The sequence below is a fragment of the Atractosteus spatula genome, chromosome 7 (assembly GCF_055471065.1).
Source record: "Atractosteus spatula isolate fAtrSpa1 chromosome 7, fAtrSpa1.hap1, whole genome shotgun sequence".
NCBI lineage: Eukaryota > Metazoa > Chordata > Actinopteri > Semionotiformes > Lepisosteidae > Atractosteus > Atractosteus spatula.
Genome location: NC_142712.1, coordinates 31684637 through 31701075, shown reverse-complemented (window position 1 = coordinate 31701075; position 16439 = coordinate 31684637).

Here is a 16439-nt window from a genome sequence, read left to right as displayed (position 1 = left end):
AAAAGGCGGGAGAGGGGAAAGGAAAAACCAAAAGAAAGAAGTAACACTGTCACTCTCCTCTTCCTCTAAGTCTGTGCCAGGTGAGTGGATCTAGCTCTGATTGGACTTGGATAAGTAACTGTAACCTTCTTATGGAGAACTTGCAGTCTTATATTAGGAAAATCTGATTTTTTTTTATTGTGGAACCCTTTTGGCTAAAAATGTGCTCTCCTAATTGACGATGAATCTTTAGAATATGGGGAAAATTGCCCCTTTGCTTTTGAGCATCTATGTTGAAGGAAGAGAGATTTAGTGTTGAGTCATATTCTTTAATTTGGGTTGCAGGATCTTGTTTTCTTTGTAGCCAGTTTAGGTGATGCAAATTATAGTGCTAGAATTCTGGATTTATGAGTCTGTAGAACGATTGGTCTCTGTGAAGTATTGAATTGTATGTTTGTGTAAGTGGTGTACTGTATGTTTTGTAACATTTTGGATTGCGGAGTTGGTTCATTACATTTTGTTAAGAAATATTGGTTTGTCCTTTTATCAAGCTTTGATTCTGATTTTGTCTGATCTCTTTTGCCAGAGTTGTGAAATCTGACATGTTTTCTTGTTAAATGACATGTTTCTTGTTCCACACTACTGGTTTTGTCTCATAGTTTTTGTATTATTTTAAGTTAAGAGATATGTCCTTTTTCTTTTACTGCTATTTTGTTTTAATGTTTAAAACTGTTTGAGTTGAGTATTGTTGTATGTTCACATTTCCTTTTGTTTTTTTTAATTTCAAAGGGTTTTTTCTAATACTCTACAGCAGTAGTATATTCTTTAAGTTTTATTTTTCTAAAAAAAAAACCTTTTACTTAATGTCAGGTTGGTGATCACTAAATGCAGGAGCTGCTTTTCCTTTGTAGCAGATTACACCTCCTAGCAGTTACCGTAGAAAGGGTTCTAAGGCCTTTATTTCCTGCCATGGAATATATTCATATCCATGCCATTTTTATTTTCCAGCACCACATACCAGCAACAGACACTAGTGCTGTTGAAGTGATCTTTTTACTCTCTTGCAATTGTAACATTCAATTCTATTTCTCTATATTCTACTGTCTCCAGGTCCAGTGTTCGGTAGAGAGGGAATAAAGATAATGCTGGGGCATTCCTCCTCAGTTCTCAGTCTCTGCAGTCTGAGTTTTTTTCTGGGTCCAACCACTGCAATCTCAGTGTTTTTAAGCATCTGTCTGTGTGTTTTGTCTTTGAGGTTAGGCTAGGTTAAGATTTGTTGAAGGAAGGCTAAGGTTTATAACCTTAACCAGGCTTGGGATTCTTCCTTTTGGTGGTGGAAGAGTCTCTTTGATTGCTTGGTTAGGGCAGAGCTAATTGCTTGGTGCTTATTGATGAACGAGCTGTATACAGATGGCCAGGTCTAATGAATAATGAGCTATTGTGTTTTTGCACCATATTCCAGAGCTCCCCATCTCAGTCCAATACCCAGCCAGACCTGTATCTCTATCCCAAATGTCACATGTCAAGTGGCAAGACATTAATACAATCACAAACTACAAGAACAAAACAAGCCCTGTAAGCGCTACTGACCCCTCCCTTCCAAACAAGTTTAACACCTTCTATGCACGCTTCGAAGCTCAAAGCTCAAAACCCTGAACCAACCAGCCACCTGGACCACTGACTCCCCTGCCACCCCACCCCCCACACTATCCAAGCTAGATGTCTGGAAATCACTAAGTAGTGTGAACACACAAAAAGCTGCTGGACCTGACGGTATCCCTGGCCTGGTACTCAGAACATGTGCCTGGCAGATAGCTGATGTCTGTACTGACATCTTCACCCTGTTCTTGGCCCAGGCTACTGTACCTAGCTACTTCAAGACAACCACCATCGTGCCAGTACCACAAAATCAGCACCCACAAATCTTTCACATGCCTGAATGACTACCGCCCTATTGCACTCACCCCATCATAATGAAGTGCTTTGAAAAACTACTTATTCCACACACTAAAGCCAGCATTCCAAAAACACTTGGTCCTCTCTAGTTTGCCTATCGAACAAACCTCTACACGGAGGATGCAATCTCTAAAACTTTACACACCACACTCACCTGCTTGGATAAAAGGAACACCTATTCAAGAATGCTGTTCAGCATCATATCTATAAAACTTGCTACCAATTTCAGGGCTCTAGGTCTAGATTCCACCCTCTGTAGCTGGATCCTAGACTTCCTCACCAGCAGACTCCAGACTGTCAGGATTGGCAATCTCACCTCCAACACGCTCACCCTTAACATGCCCCTCAAGGCTGTGTGCTCAGCCCACTGCTTTACTTCCTGTTCACCCATGTCTGTACTGCCAAGTTCAGCACAAACACCATCATCAAGTATGAGGATGATACCGCAGATGTGGGCCTGACCACTAACAACAATGAGACTGCCTACAGGGAGGAGATAAAACAACTAGCAGATTGGTGCAGAATCAACAACCTATGTCTCAACATCAGCAAAACCATTGTTGAAGATTGTTGACTTCAGGAGACAAGGAAAAGTCCACTCCCCCATCTACATCGAAGGGTTTGTGGTGGAGATGGTGAATAACTTCAAATTCCTAGGTGTTCACATCTCTAAGAACCTCACGTGGGCACTCAACACCCCCAGTCTCATCAAGAAAGCACAACAGCAGATGTACTTCCTGAGAAGGCTGAAGAAAATACGCCTGCATCCACGGATCCTCACCAACTTCTACAGATGCACAGTGGATAGCATACTGACCAGCTGCATCACCAACTGCACCGCGCATCTGGCTGTAAGGCCCTGCAGCGGGTGGTCAAAACTGCCCAACACATCATCGGCAGTGCCTTACCATCCATCCAGGAAATCTACAACACCAGAAGTCTGAAAAAAGCCACTAAAATTATGTCTGACCCCACTCACCCCAGTCATTACTTGTTTGTCCCCCTACCTTCTGTTGCACACAACTAAACTCCAAATAACTTCTTCCCCAGAGCCGTCAAGCTGGTGAAGCCCCCACTTCCTCCCATCATACTATGACTGTACCCACAATGACTGTACTCCTACACCACTACATACACAACAACTGAATGTAAGCTGAAATTGTACTTAATACTGTACTAGTTGTACTATTTATTAATCACCATATTACCTTTTCATATTGCATACTACCTTCTGCACTGTTCCTGTTTGTATACTTTTCTCTGCGGATTTGCACAGTTTTTGATTATTTTGCACTGGCACATACTGTTGTTTACACTGTTAATGTTATTGTTATTGTATTACTGTCCATTGTCTTGTCTTCTGTTCTATTTATATACTGCACCTGAGAGTTTAATGATAAACACTTTTCACTATACTATGCACCCATGTAAGTATAATGACAAATAAAGTTGAATTGAACATCTAAACTGCGTGGCAACTAACGAGCATCAGTGCAAGGACCTTTGATCAATGGGAAACAAAACAAAGAAAACAAAAATACAAATGTCCACCCTTACAGAGACACTGAATATTCAACATCCACTTCATCACACCAGGTCACCCCACACCCATATTTTCTCTCTCTGTGACATTAATTTTTAAGCCTAATTAATTTTACTGCTTTCATCCAAGTGTTTGTACACAGCAGTAACAAGCAATTTCTGTTAATGGGTGATAGACATAAATCCAGACCTGCAAACTCCTTGGTTTAAATTGCCACTATTGTTGAACAACAATTTGACTTTTTTCTTTTAGCTGGAGATTCAGATAAGAAAGAAGGTTTTGTTCTCTATGTAACCTATTTAGGTGTTGCATAATGTTTCAAGAGCTAGCAATCTGGGTTTCTGAGCCTGTAGAGCATAGACCACTGAGAAGCATTGACTTGTACGTGTGCAGTATATACTGTACATTGTGTACTGTATATATGTTGTGTAACATTTTGTGTTGTGTTATTGTGTCTTGTTAATAAATATTTTGTCCTGTCTATTAAGGTTTGACCTTGAAATTTATTAGTCTTCCATCAGAACTGTGTCAGAGGAATAAAAATCATTCCTACTGCACAGGTATTTGGGTTTATTTTAGGTATTTAGTTTAATTATCTTATATCCTGCTTTCCTCCTAGTTTTGCAATAATATACATAAGTACATAAGAAAGGTATTACAAGTGAGAGAAATCTATGCTGTTTCTTACTTTGTAGTTAATTGATCTAAACATCTGATCATGTCATTTTGTTAATGGTTTAGTGATTTGAATACTTGGGGGACTGTGCAAAATTATTTAATATAGAATTGAGCCTCTCTTCAGTATGAGGTTATTTAATTCCTTTGTAAACACCTGAATTAAATATTCATTTAATACAGTATATTATCAGCTTACCCTTGTCATTGTCAGGAACAAAAATTCTTATTTTTATTTCTCAGACACCTTACATTATACTTTACTGTTCTTTTGCCGTTGCTACTGAAAATAGAAAAACAAAACTTCTAGTACAGGTACAGTATTCCTTGACTAACATGGTGGATGTGTTCTGCAAAAATCTTATGTAAACTGAAATCTTGCATTTCCTATTAATAAATGTAAATGGAGGAGGTATAGGTTCTAGTCTTAGCTCAAATTACTATATTCTGGTTAATGCCTTTAGGTATATTTTATATTTCAGTGTCATTTAGAGAAAAGCATTCATGATAGATGTAAGTTAAAGTTAAAGAACTATGAGCTTGTGAGATGTGACAGAAAATGGGTAATACAATACTGTCAATCTTCTTCCACCTATTTCCTGCAGCCCACAAACTTCCATGTGTAGTTGGAGTGGGAACAATTTTTCTTTCTGGAGTACTGGAGACACCAACATCATCAACCACCTGAATGGCTCCTGAGTGGCCAACACCCATTTCACAATATGTAGAAGCATCTTAACTTTTTAACTTTCCTCCATATCAGTTAAGGGCTAGATGTATAACTCGGCCCCATCTCTCATTTTAGTCAGTACACCAACAGGCAGCTCTAGCTATAACCTTTTCCTGAATTTAGGAAGACCTTCTGTTTGCATCCTATTTTCATATTCTTGCCAAGACCCATCATCTGCCTCTGCTAGGAGCTCCTCTTCTTTCATGTCAGCTAGCAGCTACGGTATATCACTCTGCAACTCACAACTAGCAACCAACTGAAGTTAAGCAGGTGTGAGCCTGGCCAGTACATGGAAGGGAGACCTCCTGGGAAGAAATGCTGGAAGAGGTGTTAGTGGGGCCAGTAGGAGTCATTAATGCCCTGTTATAGTGATGGGGACACTATATGGTAAAGTGAGTGCTGTCCATTGGATGAGACTTAGACTGAGGCCCTGCCTCTCACTAGAGGCCAGGGTATTTCTTGAAAAGAGTAGGGTGTTAACTTCAGTACCCTGACCAAATACTTCCCCAGCCTTTCCCAATCATGGCAGCCTTATAAGCCCAAAATTAAAATTACTTTTACAAAGTCTGAGGAAAGGCATTTCCTACACTCTATTTGAAACCATTGCAGGGTTCTGGGATACTTTTATCTGTACTAAATCCAGCATTTTCTGTCTTAAAAAATCCTCACATTGCTGTCAAACAGGGTATCATAAAAATGAAGACAAGGTCAGGGTAACACACAAAAGAAAGGAACTGTAAGGTAAAGAGTGTTTTTTATTTACATTGTTGGAAACTGCTTGTAAACCAAGCAAAACAACAACAAAAGTCTGAACTCCTTTTTGAGCCACTGACAAGACATATGTCCCTCTCTATCAATATTGCCAGCAGCTAAGCTGCTTACTACGCTCATAAAAAGTCCTTTAAAGATACTGGTAGTTCCACATACTTTTCAGGTGCATCTTCTCCCTAAGGTGAAGCCACACACTGAGAATCTGCTCTCTGTCCTCAGACAGCAGATCAGACCAACATTTGAAAGCACAACATAAACTTTCACAGTATACTGTCAGGCTTGGAAACCACACCTCCGGCACACAACTCTGAACACTGGGGTCCCCCAGGGTCGTGTGCTTAGTCCATTGCTCTACTCCCTTTTCACCCATGACTGTAAGGCCAAACATAACACCAACTCTATCATCAAGTTTGCCGATGACACCACAATTGTAGGTCTGATCACAGACAATGATGAGAGGGCCTACAGGGAGGAGGCCAATCTCCTTACAACGTGGTGTGAAGACAACAACCTCACCCTCAACATCAGCAAAACCGAGGAGCTGATCTTTGATTCCTGAAAACTGCAAAACGGACATGCCCCTATCCACATCAATGGGTCTGAAATGGAAAGGGTCAGTAACTTCAAATTCCTTGGTGTCCATATCACCAAGGACCTCACATGGTCTCACAATGCCACCTGTCTGATCAAGAAAGCACAACAGCACCCGTACTTCCTAAGACGGTTGAAGAAGGCTAAGATATCTCCCCAGATCCTCACTAACTTTTACAGATGCACTACAGAAATCATACTGACAGGTAGAATCACAGTGTGGTATGGCAACTGCAGTACTGCTGACTTTTTTTTTGTACTTCTTACCGTCTGAGAGCTACTGTAGCTAAATAGCATTTTGTTATACCATATACATGTATATGAGTAAAATGACAATAAACTTGAAATTGAACTTGAACTATACATGGAATAAGGCTGATTTCAGAACTTTGCAGCTTTAATACTTTGTATCCACATTTTATACTGTTTCAATTTGTGCTAGCTTTAATTATTTTAATTTATTCTCTTTGTACGTTCAATATGTCACAGGGTGTCAACAGGTTCCAACAGTGAAGAAGGCCTATGGGCTGTAATTAATTGAGTTTGCATGTAATGGCCAGTGATTTCTTCGGTGAGGATATGTATTTGTGTCCTCCCCTTAATTAGAGTCTTCAAACCCTGACAGTGGGGCAGGATGCAATTAACAAGAATGGAAGAACACAATGTTTGCTCAGTTTCCACAATTTACTGCGGAAGCTTCTGGTGGAGCCAAACCAGTTTGGTCCAGATCTTGGACAGAGGAAAGCAGGAAAGGAAACAAAAGAGTGATAGGGCACCACAACACCTGGAAATCTGCATACTGTCAGGCCTCAAACAACCCATATTATTTCACCAAGCTTCCTACTGTAATCAACTAGACTCATCTGCCCCTGACTGAGGCAATGGCAAACCCCCACTGAGTGGGATGGGCTGGCCGAAAGGGACATAAGAAGCCTGGGCTTGGACAGAGCAGCACTCATTCCTTCCACGAGCCTCTCTATGCAAGACGGACAAAGCAAGAGAAGCCACTTTCTGTGAGACCTGAGGAGAGAGGAATAATTTGGCCCAGAAATTTCAGACCAATGGAGACACTGGTGACAGAAATGAAGCACTGTGCTGGGAGACAAGCAACAAAGAAATGGGCCTGGAGAGCTGATAATGAGCAGAGTCGAACCGAGAGCAGCCTGCAAGAAGATTTCCATAACAGCCATGCCACTACAGAGACTTGGGAGATTGGACTGGGCAGTATTCTTCTTCTTTGTGGTTGTTCTTCTTACCAACAGAGACTACTGCAAAGGAATTGTTTAAGTTTGTATGTATTGATGTAATTGTGCTGCATAGGGTAATACAGACATTCTTTTGCCTTTTTCTTATACAGTATGTAAATGGATTGTTGATCCCCTGGACTCAAGTGTGCTGCCTGGAGTTACTTTTTATGGTGTAGTTGTTGTATTTTTGAATAGTGATGAATGTTGTAATCACTAGAAAATATAAAGGGCACTTAGGCAGTACTGTTTAATAATTAAGTCTTTTGTTGGTCTTTGGGTGTGCTGGTGGTCCTGGGAGATAAAAGAACCTGTAGCAAGGGAAGATGGGTCCAGGCACCTTTTATAATTCCTAGGCAGCTTAGTTGTACACAGAGCAAAAGCAATTTCTGAATTTAGAGGTCAACTCTATGTGATGCTTACATAATACAGTATAAAATGTTACTACATTGCTTTTGGTGACGTTTACTCTACAAATACACAAATGCTTATCATTACTTTAATTAATAATATTAGCTTATTATTAATAAGTACATTGTTATACTGTAGGTGGTGAGCCCTAAATGCAGGAACTACTTTTGATATGTAACCAATTATGCCACCTAGCAATTTCAAGGACCCTTTAATTTATTAGGACCCTTTTGCCTACAACAGGTTTTTTTTAGCACCCAGAGTCAGCAGTGCACCCACAGAACAGAAGAGAAATTTTATTACAGTATATCAATCTTTCCATCTACAAAAGTATCCCCATAACAGAGCAATTTCTATCACCACCCATCCAGCATACAGAACACATGAGACAATTTATCTACAAGGGACACACACTCACAAAACTGTACCAGAACTCCATGGACCCTGTAACAATGCAGCACTGGCATCCAGGGAATTGGAGTGTGGGCTGTAGGTGTTACAGACCCAAGACCTAGACCATCACAGTCCAGGGGTAATATCTGGCTCTCTGCTCCTCAGACACTAGACAGGCTGGAACAAAGCCAGTCTGAGGCAAAACTGTCTTGTGATATCTGCGACTGGGCTCCGGAACCCAGCCAGGCTTGTGGAAGAAAGGGCTGCATGGGGTTGCGGACATTCCATTGGAATCACCTGGGATGCAGTTCCGGGCTGGGAACTCGAATGCAGGGGAGTACAGGAAAAACAGGTGCAGGACAGGAAGAGCCACCAGGGTCCGGAGTTATGCTTTGTCCACAGTATAGTACAGGTCTAAGGGGATACTGCCACTCAGGACCTTCATCCAAAAGGATCGCAAACTGCTGGGTTGAACAGGGGCGCACTTATTAGGTGGTCTTCTCCAGAGATGAGGTGCAAAAGACTAGGAGCCATCTGCTGAGGTCCAGGTCTGGAACTGGGTCCTGACCTTTAATCAACATTCAATGCCCTGCAGCCTCTAGACAGCACAGCAATGGGCAGTGATCCCAGATGGAGCCCAAAAGAACTGGAAAGCAGGAACAGGAAGGGCTCCACTGGGACACTGAAATGTGGTTCAGTAGGTGAAGTCCTGCATACACCAGTACCAGATTGCCATGGAGTGACAGACCAGGGTTTAAGTATCCTAGAACACCTACTGCCATGAGAGTTTTCACTACTGCCAGGTGTTATGTACAGTATATCCTGTCTTCTTATATCCTGTCCTCTTGGTGATCCAGCAGAGTGACCACTGCAATTGCAACACGCCCTGCTGAGGTGCAGTAGCGGGGAGAGTATAACACCCCAGTTACCAATACCATTGTCCCAAAGGTCCATTATCCATTATTATTAAGGTCACAAAGCATTATTTTACAAAACCTGTTGTGCCTCCTTCTGGCACAGCAAAGAAACTTTATATAGTTTTAGGTATTGCTTTTAGTCACAGCAATCCTGAACAATGAGGTTCTTCACACTGCCCCCATACAGTGTTTGTATCTGAGTCCAGTTTTGTGTAGAGGGGGGAGGAAAATGATCCTTGGAGCTTGCTCCTCTGTTCTCTGTAGTGTTCCTGGTGTCCAAGTCCTCTCCCGTGTCTAAAGCTGTTTACTACTGTGGTACATCTATGTGATGTAAGATGTAATGTCATACTGTACAGCTCTCTACGCCTAAAATGCAATATTGTACTATTGCCTGAAGAAGACTTCACAGCTGAAACGTTGTGTTTTCTCTTTTCTCTTTTCAGCATGGAATAAATCTATTACTTGTTCCAAGGGGGTGAACTATAACTCTCTGCATTTGCAATGCATTTGCTGCATTTTGTTACATTTTCACTTTCAATTAACACACCTGAAACAAATGACATCATAAAAGAAAAATTGTTTTGTTTTATGGATTAACAGGCAATATGATGTATGGAGCTGTTTAAGAAATAAGCACAATGACACCTACAGTACAGTTGTCAACCCTGGGACCATCAAATAGCTGGAGTATCATCACTAAGAAGGTGAAAGAGAATGTGTCACTTATGACAGAACCTCAAAGCTGTCAGCAAATGCATGATAAAAACACATTTTTATCTGATTACAGTCAATATTTCCTACTATCAGCTGAAATAATTACACTCCAGGGTCATGTCAACATGACAGAAGAACAGCTAGAATAATTACCTCCTCAAGGTGGATGGCCAAAACGTCGGGAAATTACATTATGAGTAGTTTTATGTCCTGTCCTGCAATTTAAATCCCCAGATGCTTTTTCCTATTGTCAGAAAAAATGATGCCTTTTCATCATTTATTTACATTATAGCACACCGATCTGACATGCAGTGACACTGTGACAGATACTTGTGTATTTGTGCAAGTTACGGAAACAAGCAGTGACTGATTGGATTTGGCTCCAAAGGAAAAAAAAAACTTGAGAAAAGAGTTTAGAGTTCATTGAAGACAAGAATTAGATCTCTTCTATACTCAATCTGCCACACATCACAAAAGTATAAAATACATATACAGTATATGTACATTATAAGCATTATAAGCAAAAAATCCTGTCATGTTAGTGGATTCTGAGGACAAATGGCTCACAGGAGACAGACCAGAGTAAACTAAGGTACAATGTGCGTACGTTTTGTAAACAAGAGAAAACAGAAATCACAATCACACACACATACAGTACATGTATAGTATACAGTATATGGTGATCAGAAACAATGAAAGAAGACAAAACAGTGCTATAGGAACAGCAGGGAACTCTTTTCAATTAAAACTCTTTTTTATATCTTTATATCTAGGGTTCCATATGCTTTTACAATACATTTATCCATTCATCTGTGTAAGGATTTGGAAAACAATGCCTTGGGGTATCAGCCTTTAAAAGAAAGGAACTACAGGAGGTAAGGAAAGGGGCTATTTGATTCTCATCTCTGAATAACTGACATGATTGTTATCCTCCTCATCAAGAAAGGCACACTGTGAAGTGCATTACATTAACTCTTTGCAGTAGCTGCACAAGATTTTGTATATGCAAAGGTGAATTGCATATTAATAATACATACTGTATACTGCAAATACAGTATAAGAAATATTTTCCTGTATGGACTTGGAAATGTAATTTATCACAAGGATAAATAATAATAAGAAAATTTAATTTTATGTGAAGCCTTAAAGGTTATTTCTAATCAGTGTTTAATACTGTTTTGAATTATTTTTTAGGAAAGATGACAGCAACCAAGATCTCCCTCACTTCTACTATGCTAACTCATTATTCTCCACAATGCCATTTTCTAGAAAACTGTCAATACTACTGTTAGCTTCTTTCTCCTGCTCAAATTGTCCATGTGCATTAAAACCTGTGCTAACTTGATTGATTACTGTCTCACCTTGCTGCTTCATCTTTTCTACTTAAATAAATCAGCAACCATTCTGTTGTTCTGAAGCTGTCCTCCATGGATATAGGGAAAATTCAGCTCCAGATGACTAGCCATGTCCTCTTCACCAGCCACTTCTCTGTCTCAGTTTCAAAACGAGTTAAGTTTTCTTGATGCTTCCCTTAATTGCCTTGCCTTCAAACGCTGGTTTCTGCTCACATTTTACATATAACCCAGAGTACATCTATGTACTCAATTGTCCTGCTATTAATGATTGGACTGTAGCCAAAATCCATCAGATTCTTCATAAACGTACTGTAGTATTTCACCACAAAATGCCCCAGAGAAGAACACTGTTATTTTATCCTTTATTTCAGAATCAACTGTTCTGGTGTGGCAGTATAAAAAAATATACACTGAACAAGCTGAACTGGAGTATGGCAAAAAATAAACAATCCAACTATTAACAAATGAAGGAAAAAGTAAGAGACAGAAGTAAAAAAAGAGGAAAAGGAGATCAAGAAGTGTTAAAAAAGAAAGAAATAGCCGTGATGTATAGGCAGTAAACAAGACTTCTTCTGTTTTTGGTGATGATTTCATTGATCATGGTACTGAATTCCAGTCTGCTGCAAGGACCCATGTCTGCCTGCATGTCTCTGTCTGCCAGGTCTACTGTCACATACAGTAGCTGTCCACCTTGTATTCTCATTTTTGTTTCCTCTTCCACACATCAGGTTTCTCCTCTTCTTTGTATTCAATTAAATATTCTACTATAACTTCCTTATCTGTACTTCTGTGCTTCTTGCTCCCTGATCTTCTATCTTCTTCTTTCAATACATTTAACTTTAAACCTTTGGGGCCTATCACCTTGATTTCTTCTTACAGCTCCTGCTGCTCACTGGGCTCCATGCATCCTATCTGTCAGCAGGTATTCTATAACCCTTACTCTCTTTACTGCCCCCTAGTTTTCAACAGGAGTTGGTAACCTCTCAACAAGGTCAAGACTCGTCATTTTTAATTAGCATCAGCTTCGATTGTTGCCGTGTCAGCACAGCAGTAAGAAAGAAGACAGGTGAGAGCAGACTCACTCCTGTTTAGACTCACTCCTAAACAGGAGCTTTTCCACAGCTAGTCAGGTCTTACACAGAGTTAAACACATGCTTTTAGGGGCAATTGCTGGATAGAGAAGGAAGAGTAATATTGGGGTGGTTTCCTCGGCAGTTTTATCTCAAATGTTAAGATTGGTTTCATGTGCAGGTCCCCTGCTATGCTATCATCAAAGAGGAATCTGTTATAGCCACCCATGACCCCTTTGTGGGTCCAAGCACACACATCACTGGACTGTGTCAGGTCCAGGCTACTCATTCCCAGCACTTGCAACCCAAAGTGTTTGCACTGTAGTCCTTCACCCTTCAGAATAATAATAAAAGCAAAAAAAACACAGTGGTAAATTCTTCATGGTCTTTATTCATGGTAAGTTTTTCAGGCGGTAGGTGGAGTCTGACAAGAATAATGAATTTGTTTTATCTTATATTTACATTCTGAGTATTCATCTTGTACAGTAAGTGCTATTCTAGGACTGCTACCCAAGACCCCTAATTTAAAGTGTTCCCTCCAATCTTAATGTGATGCCTTCTTTTCTCTTGGCTTGTATTTCTCATACTGTAGATATTAAATATATGCATCAGTGTATTCCATTTTAATAGTTTAATATTTGCAGTACCATAGTACTCATGCACCTCTAACAGTTATTTACTCAAACCTTGAACTGATCAAATCCATCACATCTCAGGATTTCATTTCAAATTGTAAACAGTGTATTCAGCATACTTACTAAACTCATCTTATTAAATCTCTATAATTATGTACTTTTAGATTCTTCCTTTCTCCTGAACCAGATCTGAAAATTCCTCCACTGCTAGTGAGGTCAGGAAAAACAAGCTGAATTTGCATGTTTTACTGTATCATTTCATTTTTCAGTAGCATAATAAAGGAAGGTCAGTATTAGTTACACTACATGTTGAAGTGCTGTACAGACTACCCACTAGAAGGTTTTGACAAAATTAATGTTTTTGTTTTTTTGTTATTGTCAAGGAATATAAGTTTCTAGAAACATACCATTAACCATAAAGAAACTGGTGTTATAATTAATGTAATTATAATCCACAAGCCTCAGAAAATATATAGAGTGAACCCACTGACATTTACATGATTCTTATGCAGTTAGAGAATGAAATACACATTTGATCTAAGTGTGGCAAAAGCTTCACAAAGGAACATTAATTCCACGAAAGCTTTCTATGCACAGTATGTGTTGAAAAGGAATACACATACACAGGCTTTGCTGCTCCTTGTTAGGTTAGAATAATTGGACCTTGCTCCAAAGATTTGGCCACAATAGCCCACAATTATATTACAGATATAATGGATTGTAGATCAGACAGAGCGGGTAGGATACCCAATGTTGAACAGACAGAAAAAGAGGTTTTATGTAAACAAAGCACACTTGATCAAGCAGATTTAAAATCTGTTCAAACAAGCAAACAGGCTGAACTTTAATTGTACATGATTTCTTTATCCATAATTCAGAAGCCACCCATATTTTTTTTTCCTTTGACCAGGAAGGATCACATAATTTCCACTAATGTTTCCATTCCTATATATATTTAGTTGTTTCTATCATATATTGCAGAAACTCTCCTGTTATTGTACTCTGTAGAATATGTACAGTATATCTGATATTTCTTATTTGTTTTGCAATGTTAACAGTTATGTCATTTGTGTTTACAAAATATGGTCTAGAAAATGTCATTTGTTAGCTGTAATACTTTTGTGAGTCATATTCTTTTTAGGAAAAAATAGAGATTAATTCCGCAATGAAATGTAAAAGGAAATAAGAAAAACAAAATGTGTGTGAAGGGTCCAAGACTGAAATGTCAGTGTTTTTTTCATTCAAATTTTTAGTGTGAAATTAATCCTCTGTGGTAGCTCTCTTCTCAATCAGTCTTTCCTACACAAGTATAATGTGTGCATTTCCAAGATGCATCTTTTTGCTTAAAGGTAATTCTATTGAACATTGCGCTTACTTGATATTTAAAAGTTTCATCTTTGTCAATTGCAATATTGTGCAAATTGTATTCATGTGTGAGGCAATGGTTTTTGGATAAAATTGGCATCAGAAAGCTAATACAGCAAACAGCAATGACTGAGATACTACTACTAATAAAAGCATTGGTTTTATTGGTATAACCTATGAGTTATAGTGTAGCTGGTGTATTTTGTGTAATACTAGATGTTGTGTAGTTGTGTTATTTTTAAATAAATATTTCAGATTAAAACATAGTTTAATACTCTATTAAGGAACAGTCCTGGAGGATACAAAAGAACTTGTGTACCTCATGACTGACGATCTCTTGGGTTATTTCCTGACCCTGTGGTCATTTTGTTATTAATAACAAAATAATTAATTTTGCAACACTAATAATAATAATAATGGCCACTTCTCCAGGTTGGAGAAGAAGTGCTGAAATCAGTCAAAAACCACCACAGAACAGTCTCCTAGCAAGGCCAGGTAATGAGTCTCTTTCATGTTGGGACAAAGGACGCTAGCACAAGCTGCATGCTTTCCCTGCAAACCAAATTTAAAGACTTTGTTTTTTTGGGGGCTCCTGCCAAGGCAACTAATCTGTTGGCACAAATCCATGAACACAATGCAGGGCCGAGGGCATGGTTGCATGCTGAAGAAGGTTTCAACAGAAACCTTTTTTAGCAAGGCTCATCTGAACAGACATACAGTACAGGTAGGATACTTAGAATACATCTTCATGAGACGTCGACAATATGCAATATGCAACAGATGCAATAAATAGAAGCTTCAGCATGAGCGTTGGACAAGCATGTAATTCAGTCATGGGGAGTAAAGCAAGGTATGCAAAATCCAGATGAATGAGACTTATATAAAACCATTAAAAGCAAATTATTAACTGAAGTTCAGTAGGGATAACAATGGCAAGCCATTCTCACACAGCAGTACCTAATCACCATCATGACAATACTGTATAAGCAAATTAGCTATATACAGTATATTGAACACAAACACCTCCCTTCGCATTGGTCTCACGCTTCCCCCCTATACCCCATCACCACCTCTGAATGGGGGTTGAGCCTCCTCATCCTACAGTATGTCCAATAGTAATTTGAATTGAAAAAAAATACATCTGAGAAACCAAACATCTGGAAAGTCAAAAGCTGAAAATGAAACTGCTAATGGATACTGACTACTTTCTTGCTCAATTTGTCAGAACACCTCATCTTCTTCTTCTTCTTCTTTTTCACAGCCTTAGTCCCAGACTGTCCTGGGGTTAGCTGCTTTGGTTGCTCTTCTCCACTTGTCTCTGTCGAGCACATCTTCCTCACTCCCTTCACATACCTCCATATCTTTTCTCACACAATCTATCCATCTCTTTCTAGGCCTGCCTCTTCCCCTGTTACCTTCCACCTCAAATTCCATTATCCTCTTTGTTACTTCCTCAACGTCCCTCCTCATGATATGTCCATACCACCGTAACCTCACCTCTCGCATCTTCTCAACCACATCCACCACCCTACATCGTCTACGGATTTCTTCATTTCTGATCTTATCCTTCATTGAAATCTGCAGAATCCATCTCAACATCCTCATTTCAGTTCTTCTCATCAAGTTCTCTTCCCTCTTTCCAACTGCCAAGCATTCAGCTCCATATAGTAGTACAGGTCTAATCACAGTCTTGTACATTTTGCACTTTAACTTTCTAGGAATTTTCCTGTCACAGATTATTCCAGTTATTTCTCTCCACTTGTTCCATCCAGCTTTCACTCTTTATTTTACTGCCTCCAGTGTTTCTCCTCCCTTTACCAGTTTTGACCCAAGGTATTTAAAGCCATCAACCTGTTTCAGTTTTCCTCCATTTGTCTCCTCGACATTGGTCATGGTATCTCCTCTTCTCTCCATTACCATTATTTCAGATTTTTCTGCATTCATTTTCAGTCCACCCTTTTCCAGACTCCTCTGCCATTTGAACACCTAGAGACCTGTAATAATCTAGTATCTAGTCTTTTCAAACAATCAAGGTACTGTAGATCAGAAAAACAAAGTTAAGAGAGCCAGTGGGGAACTGTTACATGGTA